The 27,138-nt window shown below is 36.3% G+C and overlaps 1 protein-coding gene across 1 annotated transcript in view; it reads left to right on the top strand.

The window, feature by feature from the left end:
* Positions 1–1,258: 1,258 nt before the first annotated feature.
* The window catches only part of LOC115253461 (clavesin-2), a 38,649-nt gene continuing 12,769 nt past the window's right edge, over positions 1,259–27,138 (top strand). Inside the window, exon 1 of the mRNA XM_062852533.1 lies at positions 1,259–1,282. The gene's annotated coding sequence lies outside the window, so the exon portion shown is untranslated. The remainder of the gene's footprint in view (positions 1,283–27,138) is intronic.

Here is a 27,138-nt window from a genome sequence, read left to right as displayed (position 1 = left end):
GGTATCTTCTGATATTTTTTGTGGTGGAAAATGTTTTCCATTTTTGCAGAAACCATTTTTTGTTAAATTTTGTTCAAAAATGGTTTCCGAAAAAACGAAAAACATTTTCTACTAGAAAAAAAATACCTTGATCCATACGCTACATGTGTACGGAAACCGATTTTGAAAATATTGCTTCGTTATTTAATAAAAAATCAAAACCCAAAAAGTGAGGAAATGCTTCCAGTTTCGCCTTAAGAACAAAGCATTGTAGACAAAATGTTTTTTTTTTGAAATCGTAAGCAAATTTTCTCAGCAATAAAAAAAAAATACAAAATTTAAATTTTGTTTTTTTTTACTGTTGAGGAAAATCGGTTGGAAAAGTCGGAAAAACTATTTTTGAAAAATTCCGTCAACTGTGCGTATTTGATCGTGTCTCAAAAATCAAGTCGATCGGTTTAAAGTTGACTGAGTTATAGCAGCTAGTGCCCAAAATAGGTGCTCCTGCCCAAATGGTCACAGACTCTACTCTACCCTACCAGCACCATTTCCGATTTGAACAACGAAGAATAAACGTACCGTAAAACAGAGTGTCATTGATCAACTGAGTAACATTGATTGGTGTAATCCTGCTCAATGAGCAGTGCTCATTAAATGATCAAACAAATATGTAGTTCTGATGAATGAAATTACGTAACCAAGTGATATATTTCGCTAGAGAACATAATATCATTTAAAATTGTGTTCCATAAATAAAATTATAGTTTTTTTGTCAACTGTAAATGTAAACTAGGGTGAGAAAACGTTGTATGAAAAAATTAAACATTCGTAATTATTCAAATCACGTGGAAAGGGCTTAGGATGTGCTGCAAAAATTGGACGAAGACAACAAAATGATTAGCTCTCTACAGGCTCCTGATTTGACACCCGTAATGTTCTAGATAATTAAAATAAATTGGCATACTTAAAATACTGTGATAGTTTCATTTGATACGCAATCATTAAATTCGAACTTATTAAATAAAACATAAGTGTTTATTGATAAAGAACATCATCGCTGAGCTCCTTTATGACCTATCATGTACAGCAGCAGCCTATATGACGCACGTTGTACAAATCAACCAGCGAGTATAGGTATAGTTAGCACTTGTTTGTGCCGCCGTTTTGCTTTCGCTGTGATGTGATGTGATATAGAAGGAAGGGTTGCTCATTGGCTGCTAATCAACACAGCAGTCAGTTCTGCTTCGCGTTCGGTCGCGTGTAGTTCGCTCTGAGTTACGTTTTCTTTGTCCGTTACTAAAGTGTAAGCTATACGGTCGGGGGTGGAGATTCTAGTTCCTTTTTGTTTAGCTAGTTCCTTTCTGGTAAGGAATCTATCAGCGAGGAACGCGAATCTGACCTAGTTTGTTTGTGTTGCACACTCACTTCAGGTGAACGATTTAAGCTCCGTCGAGCAAATTTGAACACAGTGAGTGATTCACAGGAATTTAGAATCCGCCGTTTAACTGATTTCTCTGAAAGAGTAACAGTTAGGTCAAGGGATTATCACCTCTAGAAGCAGCGTGTTTGAAGATCTTCACATTTGGATATTTATCAACTGTCAACATTACAGGAGGTAAGTAGCGAGCGAAAAACGTGGAACTCTTTTGGGCACTGGGGCACTTCAAATAGTGAGAGCATGAACAAGTTTGAAAATTCAAACCAAAGACTTGTGTGCAGGCGAGAAACCCTGTCGCGCTGGTGCAGAACTTGTTGGTCATCAAGCGCGCGAAGTTCTGTTGCAACTTGGTGCATTTTTTTTTCCTAACGGTTATGCAATGTGGAGTGGATATGCTGCGCCGCGCTGGAAAATCCTAGAAGCCAACTTTGAACGTAGGCCAACCTCAACATATCTTCTAGCATTATAGCTACCCGTTTGGCATGCTGGCGCATTAAGCGTAGAAAAACTTGTTGATTTATTAAAATATAAAGCAGTTCGATTCGGTTTCGAAATCGGAAATTCCGAAATGGAAACATTCTAATATAGAATTTATGGTTCCTTTATACATGTTCGCAGGAAACGCGGTATGAATGAAATCAAGTTTCACGAATCGCTCATTACGTTGCATTATAGCAAGCAATAAGCTTATGACGAAAAACATCAATTACGATGCATCCAGAAGGCATTAAAAGTTTTAAACAACAGTCACGCAACATCTGAAAGTTTTGTCACCTTAACTTTTATCAGTTGTATCTGTTAGTCAACTTATTGTTGTCATCGTGGAAAAATATAAGACTAACGAGTGAGGTATTGTTACCTCACTTAATGTGGCTCAGTCAGATTTATCAAATAACTTCCAATTGCATGATTAGGGTGGATAACACTAGATTACAAAATTAAACGAAAGTCATAAACAACGACCAACATTTTTCATGCATAATTAGATCCTGATTTCAAAATCATGCTACAAAAAAATTAAGTAGAGTAGTTTTTAAGCTAGAGCTTAAAAATAAGCTTCACAATAATTGATATTTATTAAACATATTGCGCATTTAGTTCACCTCTGGATTGCGCACTCAGAGCAAAATCTGTTTAATATTGCGCGATCAGCGCACTATGTCTTCGATCTATGCTGAATAAGTGCTCGGAAGCTACCGAGTTGATTTGGTGCAATCGCGCACCTTTATTTACGTTTTCGCAATCGTCAAAACTCCAATGGTAAGCTAAATGCGCAATAGAAAATTTGTTAAAATTCAAAAATCTTGCCTAATAGTGAACCGATTTCAAATCTTTTGATGTGCATAGAAAGCTCAATACAAAATCCTTCGATCATCTGTTCACAGTTAGAACACGACACTTAGAAATCAATAATTTTCAGTTCAAACAGTTAGAACACGACACTTAGAAATCAATAATTTTCCTTGGGGCTTCTTTGTACCTTATTTCGCCAGAGTATACCAGTTTATGGCAAATATCATAAGAAATGCATGCAAATAGTGCGAAGTGGAACTAAAAATGTGTCCAAAACTGGTACAGGGCTTCTGTCATTGGAAACAAATCAATCAGTTGACATATCGACGACATTCAACGGTTTTCTTGTTATTTTTGTAGAAATAGTTTCCTTCCTTCTTTCTACTTCGCATTATTTGCATGCATTCCTTGTGAGATTTTCCATAACTGGTACACTATGGCTATATATGGGGAGGAAATTTTATTTAAATTATTCATTTTCCTTATACTTTCAGCAAATTTTGAAGTTAAAATGAGTACATCTTATATGTACTAGGTATTTTGAAAATCAACTAAATATGACCAATTTGAGGTACTATGTATAGCCATAACTGGTACACTCAGCCCAATCATTTTATTTTTGTCCCGGATTTAAATTTGTCAGTGGGGTGACACAGCTGTCAAACTCGGTACGTCGCTGTTCTAACCACCATCGTTTTTGGTACGCCGCGTTTTGGTTTCCACTTTCTGGTCGGTTTACCCTAACTTACTCCAGATTTTCGGGTATGTGGCTCGTGTGTTGTTAGTGCTTATTTCGGAAATTACCCATTTCTACCAAATTTGTTGTTTTTGATTATTGTTTCTCTTTGTTTATCACTTTGCACGTATGTAGCAGCGAAGCAGTCTCGATGTTTCAAGCGCATTTTTGCCACGAAAAATGTAATAAAAACAAAAACATTGGACGCCATGTTGAATCGAAAACTGGAATGCTGAGTCTGGTCCTTCGTCATCCCCCTGAAATTTGAAGTCCTATTTCTTACATCCTTTGTACTTGTTACCACGCTGATCTATAATACTCCATTATACGATACTTGGGTTGCTCATAGCCAAAAATATATTGCCAAAAAACTTACAGTCGTGCAAGCCTTCTTTTTACACTTTTTATGGTTTTTCAACTTCATGACGTTATAACTCCCAGAGTAGTGAATGGATTTCCACAATTTTTACACACAATAATCGTGAGTGTGAATGTAGGATGGGTCTCCAGTTAGTCTAGTGGTTGAGGCTATGGATCGCCAATCCGGAGACGGCGGGTTCGATTCCCGTTCCGGTCGGCACAATTTTCTCGACTTCCTGGGCACAGGACTTGCCTCACAATATACAAATTCATGAAATGGCAGGCAAAGAAAGCCCTTCAATTAATAACTGTAGAAGTGCTCAAAGAACACTAAGTTGAAGCGAGGCAGGCCAAGTCCCAGTGAGGACGTCGAGCCATAAAGAAGAAGAAGAAGAAGTGTATGTAGGATGTATGCAAAATTTGAACTAAATGCAACAATAAACAAAAAAGTTGTTCATACACCAATCGGACACAAATCATATAGAACAGCATGGGGGCTACTTTGGACACTTTTATCTATAAAAAAACTGCTTTTCAAATTCCAGGGTTATTTAGAAAACTACTTTGTACCAATACTGTAGTATACTATATCAGACATGATTTCAATAAAAAATATGCGTTTTAAGATGGTTCAGTGCTACCTTTGGTATTATGAGCAGTGTGATATTGCTATATAGATAACTTGAAAAAGGGAACATCAATCCTATATTTATGTAAAACGGTCATTTATAATGTATAACGATGAAAATATTCGATTGTATATGCTACGTTGATGCATTTTGAATGAATTGATCAACCCTTCGAAATTTATGAACTGTAGAAACAATGCTTACAGACCAAATGTTCTGATATGTTATGTATATTTTATTAAATTATTCGATGTTTTTCGCCTCCTGACAAACAATAAACGGACTGTTTGAAAAATAATTTCGACCAAATGAAGGAAAAACTATTGCTTCATAGTAGTCCCTGAGACATCAAATAGATTTGAACCATTTGAATTCAAAAAATCCATATTCAAAAGTGTCCAAAGTAGTCCTGCACGACAGTAGTCAATGTAAACATCCGCGACTCGATCCAAAAGTCTTATAAACTAGGCTCCCTGAGGATTTAGATTTCATACATGTTTTGACAAATCTCGGGCTTTTTTTATAACAATATTATTTTATTTTCCCACTTTTTACCTTATTTCGATACGAATTGGGATCATGATGTTTAACCGGTTTAAAGCCGTATGGAAACATCTAGAATAAATGCGGAAACAACGCCGTCACCGGTTCCTTCTAATATCCGTTCTCAACACCCCAGTTATTTAGTTATGATCAACTTCATGATCGTGAACTTTCCGCACCGGCGCAGCAGCATAAGGTTTGTTCTGCATGAGCGGTGTTACAGATTAATGACCGGATCATTATTGCACGACTGACCAACTTTCCCTATCAATAAACTAGTAGCCCTTAAAGCAAAACCACAACCACTGCCGAGCGGCTATTGGATGGCTATCGGTGGATTAATTGCATGTTGCATGTGAACTAGTCCATAAGGCCAATGCAAATACTTTTTGTACAGTGCGAATTTACAGGTTTTGATATCGAAACGATTTTCGACTTTTGGAAATATCGAGCATTTTGTTCTTCTTCTGCGTGGTCTGATGTTCTTCCCTTTGAATTTGATGGTCTGTAGAAACGGATGGTCTCTAGATAATATCTTCTCTCACAAGCTTCGAATGACTTTGCGGTCATCGACAAAGCTTTTTTGGCACATATAGGGCTATAGTTCTATATAATTGATTATTTCATTTCAGAAAAAAGAACCCCTCAAGTGAAAAAATGCAAAAAAAAATGCTGTTTTCCAATATAAACACCCATACTGATATCAAATGGGTTTAGCACCGTCCAAACGTTAACATATTTAGCTGGAAATTTAACCCGGCGTCATATGCTCATCGAACTTTTTGACATGTGATATTTTGGTCTACCACCAAAAAATAGTCATTTGGAGGGGGGTATAAATAATTTGTTGACGAAATTTTGAAAATGTAAGGTAAAATCTATGACGGCCAGAAAGTTGTTCAATATACCCGATAAGTTTTACAGTGACCCCAAAACTTATGAATCGGCAAAAATGACCACAGTTTATGGATCATTCATTTGATCAACATGGTGATGGTATAATATTGCCTAAATGTTCATTTTTTTTTTAACTCAATTCATTTAGTATTTACCACTTTGGTCTAGTCAATAAGCAATGAGACAAAAGAAGAAAAAAAAGATAATATCTTTGGGGATAATTTGTGAAAAAAATACCCGGATTTATCACGTTTCGGAAATGCTCAATCAATGAGTTGCTATGGGAACAGCGAACTTCCCCTTTGATTTTCTCCGTTCATAGGTTTTGTTGGATACGGTGTTTGGTGAAGCTAGGCTTGATATACTCTAGGTTTTTAATCAATCAACTACAAACTATTACCATGTTTCACGACATTCATCGCTTTTCATTGGCATGGCTGTATATTGAGATTTGAAGGACGGTTTTGCATTAAGAAAGTTAATAACCCAAGTAACCAGTAAGCATTTAAAATAGCATTCCTTCAGCATTATAGTAGCCTTTACGACAAGGCGTTTAATGCTAATTAGCCGTATATGCGCCTATAGTGCTACCTCACAGCAGGTTTTGGCAAAATAACGGGCTGTCTTAGTGCTATCCCTTCAGGAACGTCGTGACGAAATGTCAAAGAAGCGTAACGCCTCGTCGAGCAAAAAAAACAAAAATAGATTGACGCCTGCTTCTCGTTCTCTCAGCCTGCTTCCCCGCTTCATCGTCCTTCCATATTCCAGCCGGTGTTAGGTGGTACTTTTTTGCTGATTTTTGTAGTGATGTTGGTTTGAACTTACGATCCGGAGATTGATTAATCATATCTGCTTCGGATTCTGTTGCTCCTGTTCCACGATGCTAAAGCTGTCCCGGTGGCGTGCGTTGATTTAATCGCCAATATAAAGAATAATTCGATAACAGCTTCAGATTCAGCATCCAAAACTTGTTTTCATTGAGATATTTCATTGTGGTAGAGCATTACGATCTTTTCTTTTAAATATCTGTGGAATAAGATTGTTTCTTCCCTCTTTCAAACAATCCTATGATCCACCAAAGCATTCACCTATTCGGCACATATTTTCCGACGAAATGATAAATAATTGGTGATTTTTTGATGGACAAGTTCCAAATCCAATCCAGCTGCAGTAATGTTTTCTTTGGTGCTTTTGGATGAGTAGGGGAAAATGAAGAAACAAATAAGATACACAAATTTGTAAACAGAAGCATAGGCTCTGTAAGAGAGAGACAAAATGTGTTGCCAAATGCGTAACATATCTCCCAACCTTTTTGCTCCTAGCATTTAAAGAGCAGTTGAAAAGCATTCTGTATGCTCCCAAGTGAAACCACTTCAAGCACTTGAAATGCTAATTAACAGCCGAAAGCTTTTGAGCAGCACAGCTTATGCTAACTCAAGGCAGCTATGCATTCGAACTGCTTATGTAGGGCAGCAAGCAGTTGAAATGCGTGATACGGGCTGATACACGGCTTATTCAAATGCTTAGTGGTTACCTGGGACCCCTTACCACTTCGGACACGTGGACCCCTTGTGAGCCTTATCCAGCAGGTAAACAGCAGACCATGTGGCAGACGATAATATTGATGACAAATTGTAAAAAATGCATTTGTTTTTATTTTTTTTTTAATAGATTAAAGCTGAAAACAGATGAGCGTATATGTCTACCTTCTCCTAAAAAATTAAAATATGCAAATTGATCTGGCGTGTTCGGATATTTCGCACTCGACCACCAAAAAAAAGGTGCTCCTATCGTCATTTCTTTCTGTCTCTGTGTTTATCTTGCTTGCGTCAAAACACATAATCGCAAATTGCAAAAATCTGGTTTTCTGAATCTGTGGTTGAGCATTTCTGTTAGGAATGGCAAAGTCATGGTCATTTTGCCGGTGAAATTATGTCGCCCATAGATATATGTAAATATTATTTCACTTTTCTTTCTTTCATATTACGCAGAGAACGTTGTATAGCAAATCGTGGCTTGAAATTTTGATTTTCTTTTTGGCGATGTTGATTCCTGACAAAACGGAACCTCATCAGTCACCTTCTACTACTGAGAGTGGAGATAGTGTAGGCATAGTCATGTACTTATCGAGTTTGTGTTCGGGTTGATTGCGTTCCCTTTGGCGAGTCGTGTCACTACTAGTTGCAGTTATACTTTTGGAGTAGGTATTGTATGACGAATGCTTTTTTTGACAAACCTGTTTTCAAAATTCAAACCAAGCTGACCAGTGCAGTGGTAGGTACAAATTACAGCTTCACTATTATATCGCTTGATCAATTTATTTCCCTAAAGTTAAATAATGTACCGTCAAGGCACCATTCACCGTGGATCTAAGAAGATTCGGGGCAAATAAGGGCTGTCATTTGACACCAGTCTTATAAACATTGTTGGTGCCGCTTTTAATTGCCTTCATTATAGGTTAAAATCAAAGCAATATCCACAGAAGTAGAAAATTTTTCACAAAATTTGGTGATATAGTACAATTAGTAGAGGGGAGTAGGGTCGCCTAATTCCGTGGTAGGTCACCATTCACCGTGTATGAGAAATTGAATTCTTCTTTGTTTAAAAATGATCAAAACAACCCAGCCAAGGGAATTTTCTTCGGTTAAATTCATTTCAAGTAATAACTTGCAAGATTTTATTAGAAAAACGAATGTTCAAATTTTCGATTTTTTCTAGATATATGGGACAATATGGGGCACGGTGAATGGAGACCATTGATTCTTAGGGTACCCATTTACCGCCTTTTTGTTTCAATTAAAAAGTACGAGTAAACGTACTTTCTAGTTAAACTTACTTCGGTAATGCAAAATGCATACCTGATATGTAAATTTAATTGCTTCTTGGTGGAATAAAAACGTTACTACATTTAGTTTATCGCTTAAATCACCTTAGCGCACTTTTCGTTTTTTCACCATGAATGCAGTGAACGTGCAGAAACCCGCTTCATGTAAACACACTTTAGTGTCAAAATGATACTTTTAAATGTTTCTAATGAGCGTTATGGCATGGTAACAATACATTAGTGTTGTATTGGTGAAATTGAAGGGAAATTGTCATATCATTCAATCATAATATGGAAATAATGAAAAAATATTCGAAGGCACACGGTGAATGGAGCCCCCACGGTGACCTTGACGGTATGTTCAGTTCAGGTTTTCGTAAATCACCTCTGCCAATTGGAAGAATTTCCACAATAAAAAGAGGAGAAGATCAATTTTTCAGTATCATTTAGTGTCACACATCGTCCGAAAGCGTTTGGCGCTGGAAACATTTAACGCTGGCTGTCTAATTTTTCAATAAAGACACCGTGAACTGGTCGAACTCTGCGGGTCATTGTCATTGCTTTCGGGGTGTCAACGTTTGTTCGTTTGAATAAATACCCAGCTAACATGAGAAGGAATTTACGCGTCGTCCAAAAGCGGACAAGTATTTTTCGATCATTGTTCTCACATCGTTGTGGGTTGGGTGATGGAAATCGTGAATAAACTAATCATGCAACAATGATCTTTGGATATGATCGCACAGTATTTTTGGTTGAGTAACTATGTTGACCGAGCCTAAATGTGAAGTTGTAAGGACCAAGGTTACAATATGGTTCTCATAGCTACAGCAGATGACTAAATTGTTTGAGATATGCAGTTTTTTTTCTCTCTCTATAAAGTTTAACAAGCTGTAACTTTTCATAGAGTGCATAAAAAATTTCAAATTTTGACTGTTCGTATGTATGTATGTGCATCATTGGTAAAAATAAAAATAGCTCGATTTGTTTTTTTTTTCGCGAAACTATGGCCATTCTGTTAAAAAACCATATTTTTTATATTATTTGTATTCTTAATCACTTAACCTAATTACATCTCTTTTGTCCACTAGGGCACTACGTGAGCGATTTCAATTGACAGCTGTACTTACATTTTTGTACAGCGCCTAGATGTATGCTATTTAACATTATCGAACAGGTTTTCCTTTCTGCTGCTTTCACTTTTCTACTCTATATATGGTAGAAGGATGAGCACAAGGATGATGGATGGCCGTTGTTCCTTTCCAGTTCGATTGGGGGTCCATTATGAGTAGCAGTTCGCCGATGTCCAGGTATCCGGGTCCGTTTGAGCTATGGGGCTCAGAAGAGGGTCTGTGTCAGCCACTCTCGGGGGAAGAGCAACTGACGAAAAATTGCAAGTGCCGGGGCTGGGAATCAAACCCATGACCATCCGCATATGAAGCGAACGTGTGACCAACTACGCCACGGGCCCCGACTATCACGATTTTTAGACGACTTTTTTTTTTTTTAATTTTTGAACAGTCATCTTGGAAACCAATGAACCGAATTGAATGCAATTTTCAACATTTGTCAACAATATATAGAAACTTGAAACGACGTTATAAAATGTAATATTTTATAATGACGAGTAAAGTTATACCGGTTTGACCCACATAGAGGAAAATGAATCAAATTTACAATACCATACAAAAATGTATAAATGTGTTCTTCCTTTAATCCAAACAGGCACTTAATAATATACTTTATTATAGATATCTTGAGAACAAAAGTAGAAAATATTTGGATATCAAAACTAAAGTTTTATGACATTGCAAGACGTTGATGTGAAAAAAATATTTTTTTCAAGAAAAATCAAAAAAATGTCAATCCAACATAGCTTTTTTCAACGTTAAAAAAGCACCTATGTTTTAGACTTGTAAAGCCTTTCTAAAAGCGTTACGTACTTTGTGCATGGCCCCTTAACATATTGTTGATAATCGTTCAAAATTTCATTTAATTCGGGTCTATGGCTTCCGAGATAAGACAGTTCAAAAATAATTTATCTATAAAATAGTGTTTTTTGATAATGGTTCCAACTTCGCGAGAGATTGACCAATTGAGCTCAAATTTGTACCAGTGATGCACTTTATGAAAAGTTACAGCATGTCGAACTTTTTTGTAAGAGGAAAAAAAGTTGCCTATCCCAAACATTTTGGCCATTCCCTGAATGTTTTGATCATACACCTAAAATTACCGATTCATTGATTTGAATTGAAATGAACAAAAAAAATTGTATTGAAATATTAAATCTATCAAGTAGCATAAGTTATCAGTTACAAAACTTCAAAATTATATCATTCAACATCCAAAATACCAAGGTACCAGATTCCGCTCATCTAAGGCCAGTTTCGCAGAAAAACATCATCTGTTGAATGGCTGTTAAGCCAATTTGTAATGTTTTTTCCATTTTATGTTAGTTCAATCTAAGTACAATCAGATACAAATCAAGACTTATGTAGAACTTTTCATAAAGTATGATTTTATTACATTTGGTGTGAGATCAAAGTTGTCCGAATTCCGCTCACGAACAAATTTATACCATCTTTTAAATTGACTTTTGCGGAAAAGTGCATTATTTTTGCAACTCTATGTTTCTACAATTATTTTTTTCTGTTCCGTAGGCGTGTATAATAGGGGTTAAACACACTGTGTACTAAAATCGGCAGATTTTACGATTTTGACGTATTTTTTTGCGTGAGCGATCATTGGAACACATGAAATTACCTACAACTTTTTTGGGCCCAATAGCCGCTCAAAAAAATTCATTGTTTTGTTTTTAGAATTTATGTTATCCGGTAAATATTGCATAAATGGGCTTTGCTCTCGTCTAATTTATATTGTCCAAGAATATCAGCACCGAAAAGAGTGTTTTTATGCGTGTAAACTTGATCTTTGCAACAGTGAGCGGCTATTGGGTCATGAGCGGCTACTGGTACACTGACGGTACATAGATAGTTGAACAGCATTACTAAAAAGACAAAAAAAAAAAATCAATATAGAGCTCTGTGGTGGGTTGCGTACTCGCTTATTAACAGTTAACTAGTCCTGTATTGAAACCTGTCCTTAGCCTACTAGATGAATCCTAAACTACCACAAGCTCATTTTAACAGGAAGAAATATTAAGGGGGTTCACTAAACACATTGAATAACTCCGTAAGCCGTGATTATTTAACTACACTAGTTTACAAAATAAAACGAAAGTCGTGAACTTCTGTCAATGACCAAAGTTTTTGAAGCACAATTTAGCGCTGAATCGAAACCGTGCTTCAAAAAATTTGAAGTAGAACAGTTTTTGAGTTTTAGCTCAATATTGAGTTATACAACTTTTTAAAATATGGAAATAACTAAAATTCATACATCTTGCGTTTTGTTCAACCGATTTTAAATCTTTTTCCGTAAATTAAGAGCTGATTCGATCATCGGAATGTAGGTTTTGCGTCAGATTAATGAAACCAAGATATGGGCGAGTTTTAGGGACGATCTCCTAAAATATTAGGATAATTTCCAAAAATATATGAAGAATTTTTTTTTTCAATGAGAAAAAAAAATTTCTCATTGTTTATTTGACACATCATATGTTGCCGAGTTACAGTAAAAAAAAATCAGCCAAATCGGAGCATTGATTACGGAGAATGAGATGTGTGAAGTGAGCGACTTTATTCAAAAATAGAACAAAAATCGATTTCAAATCATCAACCTTGTATGGAAAGTCCAAAAAAATTTCCGCTCTACTATATTTTTTTTCTTTCGTGTTTTCGAACTCAGGGCATGATTCTACACCAAAAATGATCGTCAGCTTACCGAGTTTAAAAATGCTGTAAACTAGTGTTATTGAAATTTTTAATTTCCAGACATGTGATGAAAAGGCTCATGGGAAGAGAAATGGTGATCGTTCGAATCTGCGTGAAGAGCCTTCTTCATATATGTTTTGACTAAATCATCAAGATAAAATAAAAACTGATTTTAAATGAAACGAAACTATAGTTGTGTATACACTTGTTTTCAACGAAGGAACATATAATTTTCTTTTTTTTTCTATACGACTTTCTGTAAAGCGGCAACATTTATTTACATCCCCGATTGCTGATTAATCAGCAAAACAAATGAGCCATTTTACGAGACGTATCGGATCAGCTGATCGCTCATTTCATGAATGAAAATTTGACAGGAGGTTGCGCCCAAGCCCGTGAGTGTTAAAATCAATATCAACACTGTTGTCGTTTCGTAAAATAGACTATTGGTAATATTGCTGAAACATCAGCAAAAGAACTGTCACTTTGTTGACGATTGGCTTTGCTGGATGATCAGCAACTTTTTCATTGCTGAATGGCTTGCTGAACTTGCTACACAAAAAAAATCAGCAAAATTTTGCTGATTTACAGCACTAAAAATTTGGTGTGTATATGGGGAGAAATGTCACTTTTCCTTACGGAATAATAGCACGGACTATTTTTCCGCGCGGAAAAGTGACAGCTTCATTTGTTTTGCACGGGAAGCGTTACTGGCGTTACACTTTTTTCCTTACTTGCCATCTGCGAACTGCTCAAGTAATTTTGAAGCGGAATCATTACATGTCCTATCTTTTCGCACAGTACGTATGAAGTGGAAACTAGTCATAAAGTAGGTAAGTAGGTACCAAAGTTGGCGGCTATTTTGGAATTCTAACAAGTCTGTCCTTAATAAGAATGATCTTTAATCAGCGGTTTACGTTCTTTAGTGCATCCCTCTGTTAATATCATGATAAATGTGAATAAATTATGTAAAATATCAAGATACAGTTGCTACAAAACAATATGATTTGTAGTGGATATCCTCTTGAAAAAAAAACAAAAAAACGTTTTAATCCATGCAAAAAATGCAATTAATAAATTCCAAACATTCCAAACGAGACAGAAGAATAAGATATCAGCTGATTTATTGTGTTTAAATTTTAACGTCACCCAACTACCCTGCAGATTATCTGCACCTCTAGACGAACGACAGCTCAAAAAGCGTGGCGAAAAACATACAACAAAATTGCTGCCGCAAGACACATCATTAATCGTGTGACAAAACACTTTGAATCAATCATTAGGCGTCTGTCGACACTGTCAATTTGTAATAATCTTTGGAATAGCATGCATTTGATATGATCAAAATTGCTTTTTTGTCTCCCCATACGCTTCTCAGTTTCCACCTATAGCCGGTAGGCATAGCAAGTCGCTTTTTGTTTTGGTGGTCAACGATGATTTCCGAAATCTGCACGAGCCCTTTTCAACTTTGGTCCAGTTGATTACTCAACTTTTGCTTGTAGACAGGGCTCGAGGTTATGACCCCGAGCACTAGACTGTTATCCCACGCCTTGCATTAACGGGCTTTGTTCGGTAATAATTGTAGGCAATTTCGAGTTTGTATGGCGACTTCTAATGATTACGATGATTCTGGCAAGGCTTTTTAAAAGCAACAAAAGGTTACGAAATTTGTCATGCCTTAGGCATAGTTTATCCAACTCGAGAAGTGGACAAAAAACTATAGCTCCACAAATAAATGCTCGTTTAAGAATGTTGTTAAAATAAAAAAAACACAAAAGGCAGTTATGAGTTTTAAGAAATATTCGGCGAACTACTTTTTGCATTGGTGGCTTGGAGAAAAGAAGCGCCCGTCTAAAGAATTGGGAATCGTGGGGTCGATTCCCGCCGCAGCACGTGGATTTCTTTCATAATTCAAATCTCAATTCGTTCGTCAAATACGTGTTTCTGTTGTGTGCATAAATGTCAAAGCAATCAAACGTTGCTAAGCACAGATAAGCCTAAACAAAAATCGAGAAATTGACATTTACTTCTTAAAATTTATTTGAAACAAAAACAACATTTTGTCAGAAATTTCTCTTCAGATGTTTTTTAAAGTTTCTATAAAAATTACCCTTTTAGGACGCGCGCCTGTTCCTAAAACTTCACCACGTTTTGCACCAAGCAAAGGCGTATAACTTAACTATACGGCGAGCCTAGTTTTTTGGTGGTGTTCTACTTTTTACAAAGGGGTTAAGAGTTAAAATCACCAGGAGGTACAGGAATCTAGACTACCTATTGGCTTTAAAAAATTGAGATACGCGACCTTTAGATGCAATTTTTGCGGCCCACCAGAGAAAATCACTTTGGATAAACCTATGGGGCAATCTCCGCAAGAATTTCAAGAGAAATCCCATCAGGAACAGGAATTTGTGGAGGCATTCCAAGAGGATTTCTCTAAAGACGTTCGCTTGGATTCCTACAAGAGTGCCTCTTGGCATTTCTTTGAAGATTTCTCCAAGGTTTTTCCACTGGGAATCCTGCAGAAGTTCCCTCTCTGATTTGTACAAGGATTTTACAAAAGATTCCTACACAAATTCAACTTCAAATTTCCCTAGAAATGCCTTCTGGATTTCCTCCAGTAATACCTCTTGTAACCTCTAGCCATTCTTGTTGGGATTTCTCGAATTACACAAGTTTACAAAATAAAACGAAAGTCGTGAACTTCTGTCAACGACCAAAATTTCTGAAGCACAATTTAGTGCTGATTTCGAAACCGACCTTCAAAAAATTTAAAGTAGAACAGTTTTTGAGATTTCGCTCAATATCGAGTTTTGCAACTTTTTAAAATATGTAATTTACTAAAATTCAAATATATTGCGTTTTGTTCAACCAATTTGAAATCTTTTTTCATAAATTAAAAGCTGAATACAATACCATTCGGTCATCTGAATACAGGTTTTGCGTCAGATTGATGAAATTCAAGATATTGGCGAGTTTTAGGGACAATCTTCTTAAATTTTAGCAAAATTCCCTAATTTTTTTGAAGAAATGTATTTTTTTCAATTAGAAAAAACCAACTTAAAAATTCTTTCTCGACATTTATTTGACATATCATATGTAGGCGAGTTACAGTAAAAAATTCAGCTCAATCGGAGCATTGATTACGGAGAATGAGGTGTGTGAAATGAGCGACGTTGCTTAAAAATAGAACAAAAATCGATTTCAAATCATCAACCTTGTATGGAAAGTCGAAAAATTTTCCGCTCTACTGTAATTTTTTTCCTTCGCGTTTTCGAACTCAGGGCATGATTCTACACCAAAAATGATCATCAGCTTACCGAGTTCAAAAATGCTGTAAACTAGTGTTATTCATCCAGTAACTACTGCTGTAACTTCTGTACGGGTTTCTAAGAAGTTTTGCTGGAATTCCTCAAGCAATTCCTGCCGGAAATTGTCCAGCAATTCCTTGAGGATTCCTTGAGGATTCCTTGAGGATTCCATTATTATTAATCCTCTTGGAATTGGTGAACTGTAAAAATATTACCTGGAAATGATTTTGAAGTCCCAGCCAGAACGTTTGGAGAAATCTGATCATCCCATCCTGGAATTCCTGGAGGTATTCCGAGAACTAAATTGAAGAAGAAATGGAAGAAATTCCTAAAAGGATCATCGGAGGAATCAATGAAAGAATCTGAGCAGAAATTTCTAGCAGAATCCCATCAGGCATTCCTGGAGGAATGCAATACACCCAGTAATTACAGCAAGGATTCCTTCAAAATCTCCTTCTAGAAATTATTCGGAAATTCTTGCTGAGATTTCTCAGAATTTTCAGCAGTAATATCTCAAATTATTGCTCTTGAGAGTCTTGAGGAGCATTCTCTGCAAGTATTGCATGAGAAACCCAGAAAATAGTCCTGGATGATTCGTATCTAAAATGCCTAGCTAAAGTAATCCAAGTAGCAGTCCTGGAGCATTTCAAGCAGTAGTTTCTAAAATAATTACTGCAGGTATCCCAGCAAAAAAATCCTAGTGTTAATACCAGAAGAATTCTTAGGTGAATCCTTGCTGAAATTTATGGAGGAATCGCAGCAGGCCTTCTTGGAGAATTTTAGTGCAAAATCTGAAATTATCCCTTGGAAAAATTGCTGTAGGATTTTTTGCTAAAATGTTTGGAAAAGTCCCTTGAAGAATTCATAAAGAAATATCTGCTGTGGATTCCCAGGAATTTTTTTTTTGTCTTTATCTTTGAGATTTTCAGCCCTAGGCTGGTTCATCTCATAGGAAAAAATACTAAAGAAACTCTTGACGGTTTTCTTCAGCAATCCCCTAGAGAAGCCCGTCAGGTATTCCTGGAGGCATTCATAAAGAAATCCTTGGAGAAATCCTCATGAAATTCCCACTAGCGTAACTAGCTTTTTCTTTTTTCTCACACACTCTCCTAAACAAACACGAGAAAGAGAAGGCTGGAAAAGGGGACATGGTCCCTCAAGAGAATCAAGAGAATGAGTGAGAAAAAAGAAAAGCTACGCCAATGGGGATCGCAAATATCTGATGGTATTCTTTTTGAATTGATTCAGAGGTTTCTCCAGGGAATCCTATAAATATTCTTATACATATTCCCTCTGTGATACCTTCAAGGATTCCTCCAGAAATTTCTTCAATGTATTCTATAGAAATTCCTCTTGCGATTCATTCAGAGATTTTTTCAAGGATTCCTTTAGAAATTTTCCTTAGAGTACCAGCAAAAATTCATACTAGAATTTCTCCAGGAATACTTGATGGGATCTCTAAAACATTTTCAGCTGGAATTTCTCTGGAAATTGCTCTTGAGAGTCCTCCTGGAGGATTCCCAAAAGAAATTGTCTGAGAAATCTCTGCAAAAGTTCCAGATGGATTCTACCAGACATTTCTGAATGCTACCCAGCATCATTCCTGGAGCAGTCCCAATTGCTCTTAAGTTGATTCCTAGCTGGAAAATTTGTAAGAAAGTTCTTAAATAATCCACACAGCAGGATTTTTTGGAGGATTACCAGCAGTAATCACTAGCGTAGACAACTTTTATTACTCATTCCTCTGAACAAACACAAGAAAAGGAAGGATGGAAGAGTGGGCACTTGCTCTCTCTTCCATTACGCATTTTCTCATGTTTATGAAGGTGAATGAGTGAGAAAAAAATCAGTAGAAGCTTGTGGCTGTAATTGCATGATGTTGTTCAGCAATTATTTCTGCAAAAATCTTAGGTTTCCTCCAGGAATCCCGCAGGAAGTCTTTTTGATTTTTTTTCAGTTGAGATGCAGTGTAACATAGCACTTGGAGCGTTATACCAGTAAGAAGGAAAAAGCAGAAGGAGGTGCATTTCATTACAAAGAACAGCTTTATTGAACACACGAACATTCCGAAAGATCCATACAAAAACTTATATCGGAAAACCCATTCCCATGGGTCGTCCACAAAAAATGACACATAACTCTTAAAATTAAGCAAATGAGGTAATAGTTTGTTCCTCAGTTTGTTCGGCAAACTTGGCAACAATGCACTTTTCTGAAACTTTGCGGAAGACACCAATACTCTTATGAGAAAAGTGAATTCCCATCACACTTTTAGGTGGATTAACCACAAAGGTGACAATTCAAAAATAAAGAGGTAAGTATATAGAACAAATTATTTTAAGACACCATATACCTCCAAACTCAATACTTGAAGCCAAAAAAATGTATTATGGATGTGAACGCCAGTATACAGTAGATTAAGTCCGGTGGCCACATCCGGTAGTTTCTAAACGGTCCAAAACTGCTTTCAGCGTTTCTAAGAATCACGCGTTAAAATGGCTGGGTAAAACCGTAATCCGGAACATCCGAAACCGGTTCCGCAGCGGTCACAGTGAAAAAAAACAGTGCAAACCGACACAAAATTCTGTATCTGACGAACGCATCCAGTTTTTCTAATAAACCCAACGGTTTTAGGCGTAAAATTGTCTGGAGAATCGAATGAAAGTGGTTAAACAGACCGCACGGATCATTATCCTGCTCATTTTGCCCTGATTCCCCAGTTTTTATTGACTTTTATATGAAACTAGCTCTAAAACACTTATGAAACATGAATGCGGTTTGCCTTGAAGGACTTTTCTGAAGGATTAATATGTAGAGAATCGATTGAGAGTGATTGCAGTGACCGCGCGAATGTAATTATGCTCATTTTACCCTAATTCCCCACATATATTGGGTTTTGTATGAAATTAGCTATATAACTCGCAAGAAACTTAAACGTGGTATGCTATGAAGGGTTTCTTTCATGGATTATGGTACAATGAATCGATTAGAAGTGATTTCAGAAACCGCGCGAATTTAATTTTGCTACTTTTACCCTGATTCCCCACATATATTGAGTTTTGTATGAAATTAGCTCTATAACTCACAAGAAACTTAAAGGTGGTATGTTAAGAAGCATTTATTTGGAGGATTATGATACAACGAATCGATTAGAAATGATTGTAGTGACCGCGCGAATGTAATAATGCTCATTTTACCGCGCGAAAGTAATCATGCTCGTTTTACCCTAATTCCCCACATATATTGAGTTTTGTATGAAATTAGCTGTGTAACTCACAAGAAACTTAAGGGTGGTATGCTATGAACGGTTTCTGTAGTGGATTATGATGCAGATAAGAAATGATTGCAATGACCGCGCGAATGTAAATATGCTCATTTTACCCTAATTCCTCACTTATGTAGAGTTTTGCGTGAAATTAGCTCCATGACTCACAAGGAAATTATCAGTGGTTTTTTAAGAAGAGGTTCTTTAGCGAATTATGATACAAGAAATCAATTAAAAATCATTGCAGTCACCGCGCGGATGTTATTATGCTCATTTTACCATAATTCCTCACATATGTTGCATTTTGCATGAAATTAGCTAAATAACTCACAAAAAACTTATGGGCGGTATGCTGTGAAGAAGTTCTCTAGTGAATTATGATACAAGGAATCGAATAGAAGTGATTGTAGTGATCGCGTGAATGTTATCCTACACTACTTCGCTACATATATTGAGTTTTGTTTGGTATAAGCTCTATAACTGACAAGCAACTGCAATAATTTTTAATTGATTCCTTGAATCATAATCCACTAAAGAAACTTTTCTTAGATACCTCTCACAATTTATTTGTGAAATTTGTAGCTAACTTCATACAAAACACAATATATTTGGGGAATTAGGTTAAAATAAGCATTATGACATTCACGCGGTTACTACAATCGCCTCTTATCGATTACTTGTATCATAATTCACTAGAGAACTCCTTCGCAACATACGACATAAGTTTCTTGTAAGTTATAAAGCTAATTTCATGAAAAACTCAATATGTGTGAGGAATTAAGGTAAAATCAGCAGAATTACATTCATGCGGTGGCTGCAATCATTGTTAATCGATTCGCTAAAGGAATCCTTCTTAGCAAACCACTCATAATTTCCTTGTGAGTATTGAAGCTAATTTCATACAAAACTCAATATATGTGAGAAATTAGGGTAAAATGAGCATAATTATATTCACGCAGTCACTGCAATCATTTTTAATCGCTCCCGTGTATTATAACCCACTAAAGAAACCCTCCTTAGCATACCACCCATAACTTCCTTGTGAGGGAGCTAAATTCATGCAAAACTCAACCTATGTGGGGAATTAGGGAAAAATGAGCATAACTACATTCACGCGGACATTGCCATCACTTCTAATCGAATCCACTAAAACAGTGGTGCTCAGGTTGATGTAGACCGCGGGCCAAATTGAGATTTTGCGACTGAGCCGCGGGCCGCAGGATAAAAATTATCGTAAATGTTTTAATAAAAGTGTTCTACTAAGGCAATTTTAGTATTGGAAAATCATAGATTTTATGATATTTTTGATAAACATCTCTTTCACCTCAATACTTTCAATGTTCTCAGTTTGACCATTGAAAACTCACTGAAAAAAAAAATATCTAATTGTGAGTCATTTGTATTAGTAAATCATTTATTGCTACTTATGACTGGATTACAGTGGCGTTTCGGTTTGATCACTAGTCGTTTTAATCACTACTCGCCCAAATTCACGGTTTTCTATTCGGTTTTATCACGATTTTCATTTCATTTTTATCACACTTGTTTTAAAACATCCCGAAATAGATAAAAAAAAATCAATACAGCATTGCCCAGTTCACCAAAACTGTTGGAAAATGTGAACTACTACTCATATATTTCAGAGCTGAACAATTTTGAAGAATAAAACTGAATTTATTTCTCGTTTCGTCAAATTCACGATTTCGTTTATATCACGGTAAAATTTTTATTGACCGTGATAAAACCGAAAAACCACTGTATATACTGGATGCTAAATATAGCCTCAAACTACAGAAAAAAATATAGCGAAAATTTCAAAATAATGGAAAAATTTACAGTTAAGATTATTACGCACTAAAATAACTTTTCTTCACAACTTTAAGGATCAAGAAAAATCATCAAGTATTAATGCTGTCATTGAAATCATTTCTTCACAAATTGAATTAGATGATTGATAAAGTGAAAGATATTTGCATAAGATTGAGCATTATAATAATATTTTTTCATCATTGATCGTTCAGTAACTTTTTTCCCAAGTACTCTGCGGGCCGCATTCAAGAGCTTGGAGGGCCGCAGTTTGAGCACCACTGCACTAAAGGAACCCCACCATAGCATACCACCCTTAAGTTTCTTGTGAGTTGTATAGTTAATTTCATACAAAACTCAATATATGTGGAGAACGAGGGTAAAATGAGCAGCATCACATTCGCGCGGTCACTGCAATCACTTTCAATCGATTCCTTGTATCATAATTCTCCAAAAAAAAAAAAACACTCTGAACATACCACTCATAAGTTTCTTGTGAGTAATATAACTAATACCATACAAAACTCAACATATGTGGGGAATTGGGGTAAAATGAACATGATCACATTCGCCCGGTCACTGCAATCAATTCTAATCGATTCCTTGTATAATAATCCTTCAAATAAACGCTTTTTAACCCTAAAAGGGATACCTGGGGTCCATTTGGACCCCAGGCGCCTTTCAGAGCTCGTCTTTGGTGGAACACACTCAGCGAGGTGACGAAACCGAGGCCATGAAGGTATCCCTTTTAGGGTTAATATACCACTCATAAGTTGCTTATGAGTAATATAGCTAATTTCATACACAACTCTATATATGTGGGGATTCTAGTTCTAGTTCTTCTTGTATTATTATAGTAGCATAAGCCTTTTGCCTTTAAAAGCCCTAGCTAGATGCTAGGGCTTTTAAGGGCAAAAAGCTTATGCTACTATAATAATACAAGAAGGCTCCTTAGAAAATAAAAAAGTGCTCCATAGAAAAAGGAGCCATGTACCAATAAAATGAAATTCTCCATAGATTGACAGAAATGTACCATTAAACAGCTGAAATTGTACCGGTAGACCAACAAATTGTCTGACTGAAGTTGACAGATTGTACCAATAAATTATGACATAATGCACCATAAACTCATAAAAATGTTCCATAAACAACCAAGAATGTACCCATAGTTTATGCATAGATGCTCCATAGATATAGCATTTTTGCTCCAAAGAAACATCAGTTTGCACCATAAACATTATCTTATTTCACTATGCATGTTGATCCTATTGCTCATCCATAGGAATGCAAAAATGTTTTATTAAAATGTAAACATGCTCCAAGAAAACAAGTTCTATTCCGTGAGGTTCATTTACACTTACTATTCCAATATTAATGGCACATGAAAAGTGATTATTTTTCATAAAAAAAACTTATAAGTGTAGAAGCAATATCAATCCTTATCAATCAACAAAAATCACTTAAAAATCTGTAAATGCATGAATAAATCAAAACTTTCTATAAATGATTGATTTTCGACAAAAAACATTTAAAATGTATTAGATGAATAAACAATTGCAGAAAAATATTTTAACAAAGAGTTGCAAAATGATGATTTTCTCAGCACATTTATCTAACGAGAATCGCTGAGTCATGCTGATTGAGAAACTGAGGCGGCAGAAAGCCTCCGGTAATATCGGTAATATCTCCGGATTTCATGAACCGAATGTAATCAAATTTTGACCATTTATGACTTATATAATGAGTTCTAAAAAAACTTATGACTGAACTTAAAATTATTAACACGGAAGAAAATTAAAAACTTCAACATCGTTTCAAAATTCAAGATGCTAATTCTAGATCATATGAAGTCCCTCTAATTGATTTGGATATTAATATGTTTTGAAAGTAAGTAACAACATAGCCGGAAATAAATTGAGAAAGTAATGGAAAGCATATTAAAAATAGACCAATTTACTTAAAAACCATAAAATAAATGAACTCGCTATTACTTTTTCTCTTGTTAATAATTTCAAGAAAAGTCGAACGTTTTTCAGAGCTCATTATATAAGTCATAAATGGTCAACATTTCATTGCATTCGGTTCATTGAATCCGAAGATATAACAGCTCAAAGCTGGCTATCGGATAATTATACCTTTTTTTAGAATCTTTATAACTTCGTGCAGAATAGCTCAATCTTTTCTAAATTTTGACACATCTAGTTGATCAACTTACAGTGAGAATATTCGATGCACTTTTCGAAAAGATACAGCTAGTTGAACATTTTTTGGAAAGTGAAAATTTTGCCTGTCCCGATCATTTTGTCTATCCCCTGTAGGCGGGAAGGGATGGTTTATGTAGAAGCGATATTTTGGATAGTCGAGTCAGGAAAGCAAAAAGTGTATTGATTATGGGGAACCGAATTGCTGTCACTCACCAGAAAAAATACAAAATGTTCATTGCGTATGAAAAAAAACTACTTTTTTCCCTGTTAATAAAATAAATGCAATGTTCAATCTATTGCGTTGATTTATCGATCCTACATATAAAGATTTCATAGCCGTTCATAACACCGGAAAGCAGATTTAATTTATTTCCACCAAACCGGTTTATAATAAGGAACCGCAATAACCGTATGAATCCTTAGATCGCAATTGCATTGCAATAGTGCAACTGATTAAGCTGAGAAAAATTTCCCTACCTACTTGCTGTCCGCCTGAACGCGCGCTCCACTTCGCAAATACGTTCTTAGCATGTGCCGCTCGACTATGAATGGGATGCATCGATCACTATAACTGTTAATTGTAGCTGACTTATGGCAGTTTGATGTCCGTGTTGATCTGTCTGAACTGCACACCAGTTTCTATCTATTTGACATGTTGCGGACCTCCACGTGACCTTCCTGGTAGCAAGTTGTAAAACCAGGGGAGTTTCCGTGTGGATATCGTGAATCTAATACGACAGGTATTCCCTGTTTTCTCTGAGCAGCAAATCTTAATTGCGCACATCTGCCTCATGATTGAAACGAGTATATCATTACATTGCTTCGGTGTAAATGATGGAACACTTTATTACAAACTATGACAAGCTTTGTTATCGAGCTATGAAACGTAGTCGAACATTTTCTGATGTTTCCTTCGTTCACGTCGTTATTTGTTTGCAAAACTGCTTTGCTAACAACAGAAACATCTAGCCAACACATTTGATATAGCACGCTTTGCTACCCTGTCACGTGAATCATATCCTAACCTTGACCGGAATGCAACACGATCCAGCGAGCAAACGACCTCAAAAGCCAACTGACGAACCCAGTAACCATCCATTAATGACACAGTCAACTAAAAAGCCCAACTGTAGCGTGAAAACCACACGACATATCGCTGCAAACCCGCCGAAAAGGCGAGTCGCATCTGTGTGACCTTGGAAATACTTTCGTTGGTCAGTTTTATTTAATCAGACATGTTTTTTTATGATTCCGCTATACACACTCATTAAAAATGTTTTCATCTCGCCCGCATCACAAGACGCAAGGGTTCAACGAGACAAACCAACTAAGAAGAGATATCAGACAGAGCAGCACTAGGTATAGCGCAACCAACAACGGTCTAAATGTTAAGCGAAGTGACGTTGTTATGTAATGGTTTTCGTTCCAGCTTCTTGGTTTGGCGCGCAACCCACATTGTAGGAAATCTCCGAAGTGTCTCTGGGCACGTGTCGTGACCACAGCAGTGACCGGATTTGAACCTACCCCACGCCAACCGATTATAGCTGATGACCTTTGCTACATAGGTGCTTGCATTTGACACACTATAGATATGAAAGGTATATTTCAAAACGTCGGGCTTATAATTGGTATTATTATTTTAATACAATTTGGATCCTAATTCGGTCGTTGAATGCACCTTTGTCAGGCTCCATATTTTAAAGCATTTGAAATTTCAGATACCTTTCGGAACGACCCAAATGCATTGAGTTGCAAATTTGAATAAACCAATTACCAATTATGCGTTGCAGCATTTGAGGAAAAGTTATTCACGGTGTGTCTGGTAGAAGAAATTTATTACAAAAAAATAAGCATCGCTAATTTTTACGTTACGTGAAAGTTGACGCTACTAGCTTTCATTCAAGCCCAACATCGAAATATTCCATCGGGGGAACTTTTTCATACAAAAATTGGGTATGTTTGTTAAGTAGAAATAGGGATTAATTTGGAATTATGGGGATTAATTTTTATTATGGGGAAAATCAGCCCGAGGCTGGTTCATCCCCGTTGAGGAAAAGTCTGATATAAACTCCTAGTGGTTTTTCATCTTGACAGGATCCCATATTTATAATCATTTGTTCAACATACAATAGTGGAAAAGTATAACATCATATAAAACATTGTGACTTAATGTGTGATCCTTGTAGGGGAAGACGGGGTAAGACGGCCACCCTAAGCCATAAAAATCATAACCTAACACTGACAATGAATTACACTAGTTTCAACACAGCATATCATTTTTCGAAGTGTTGGGCATGCAAGAAAATTATTTTTCGATTTGTTCTGTTGAAACTTTTATAATTTTGAGCTATTTGAAAATTTGATTAAAAAGCACTTTATTTTTTGACGACGGGGTAAGACGGCCCACCAGCGGGGTAAGAAGGACCATCACTATTTTTTAAAATAATAGTGATTAGAAATGTTTGAATTCCATACGTTGAAATAAGATATGACTCCTTCAAGTCCCTCACATGCAAAATTGGTTAACATAATTGCCCGTGGGTTACCATTTATTATTTTTATTGGGGTATCGTAAATATGGATACTCAAACACCCATTTACATCACAAAAATGATGTTTCTGGTTACGTCCAGCGCAAACAACGCAAATATGAGTTTATTTATGTGAAATGGCATATTTTCAACAAACAATTTTCTATAAATTGGGTGCAGCCATATTATTCTATGATCTGGGGGGTGGCCGTCTTACCCCGTTCGAGGTGGTCGCTTTTACCCCGCTTGGGCAGATTTTACTCATGAGGCTAGTTTATAAGGATTTTTGTTTTCAATCTCAATCCCGTTCCTCTTATGTTTTGTTAACATTCCTGGTAAGTTATAACGGGTTACTTTTTTGGTTTGAAAACTTTATTCCGAATCAAAATCCTTAAGGTTATATGCGACAAAATTAGATCAAATACATCATCATGGAGCAAAATCTTTGTTTTGTTTATTTGTTTTGAAAATCTCAATATAAACATTGCGCAAAATGGCTCAAAATGACAAATATTTCTTACTTGAACAGAGTACTAGGTGAAAGTTTATAGTAAACGGCATTTTCATGGTGAACTGTAGGTGGTCCGTCTTACCCCGGCGGGCCTTCTTACCCCGTCTTCCCCTAAGTGTTCTTGATGCAAATAATCACTATATAAATAATATGCAGGGGATGGCCAAAATGATTGGGAAAGGAAACTTTATTTCTCTCACAAAAAGTTCAACAAGCTCTAACTTTTCATAGAGTACATCAAACATTCGTTAATTTTGACTGTTTGTCAACCTGTGCATCTTTGGTACAAATTTGAGCTCGATTGGTTAATCTTTCGCGAAGTTGCAAACTGATTAACACGGTAACGCGAGAAAATAATAATACAAGAACATTGATGAAACTCAAAAACGTCGCTTATTGGCTTTTTTTAGCTCCAGTTGTCTCGTAAAGCTACGGCGCGTGTTTCGGTTTCGCATTAGCAGTACAGTTGAACGGAATTTTATTTTCTTATGATCTACAACATCTACCATCATTTGTGTTCACTCTGTTCAAGGAATTTAGTCACGATGATGTCCATTAGACCTCGCAATGCTACGAGCAACTCTATATTGTCGTAGTTGGACATTCCGTGAAACACAAATGGCCTCCAAAACACTTTGAAGTTTGGATTACGATATCTACATACTGTATCATGTTTAAATTGTAAAAAATATTCGTGGAATGTAGTCTATACTGCTGATGGAGCCTCAGTGGACAACTATAAAGCTTTTGGTACATTCATGGGATATTCCAGGCTTTGCAAACTATTCTGGAATTGGGACCTTCAAGGTCTACAGGATCTACTCTTGTTTATGTTCACTCTACCAGCATCAGTGCTGCAATTTTTCGACAGGCCTTTATGATAGCGATATTTTGTTTTTTTTTTTTCATTTTCTCCGTTTTGGTTTTCCTGTCAAAGCTGCTTTCCGATCAGCAACAAGGGAGCGAAATGCAATAGGTATTCACACC

Source organism: Aedes albopictus, chromosome 2 (genome assembly GCF_035046485.1).
Source record: "Aedes albopictus strain Foshan chromosome 2, AalbF5, whole genome shotgun sequence".
NCBI lineage: Eukaryota > Metazoa > Arthropoda > Insecta > Diptera > Culicidae > Aedes > Aedes albopictus.
Note: the sequence above shows the minus strand (reverse complement) of the source record. Positions and strands in the feature narration are given on the sequence as shown.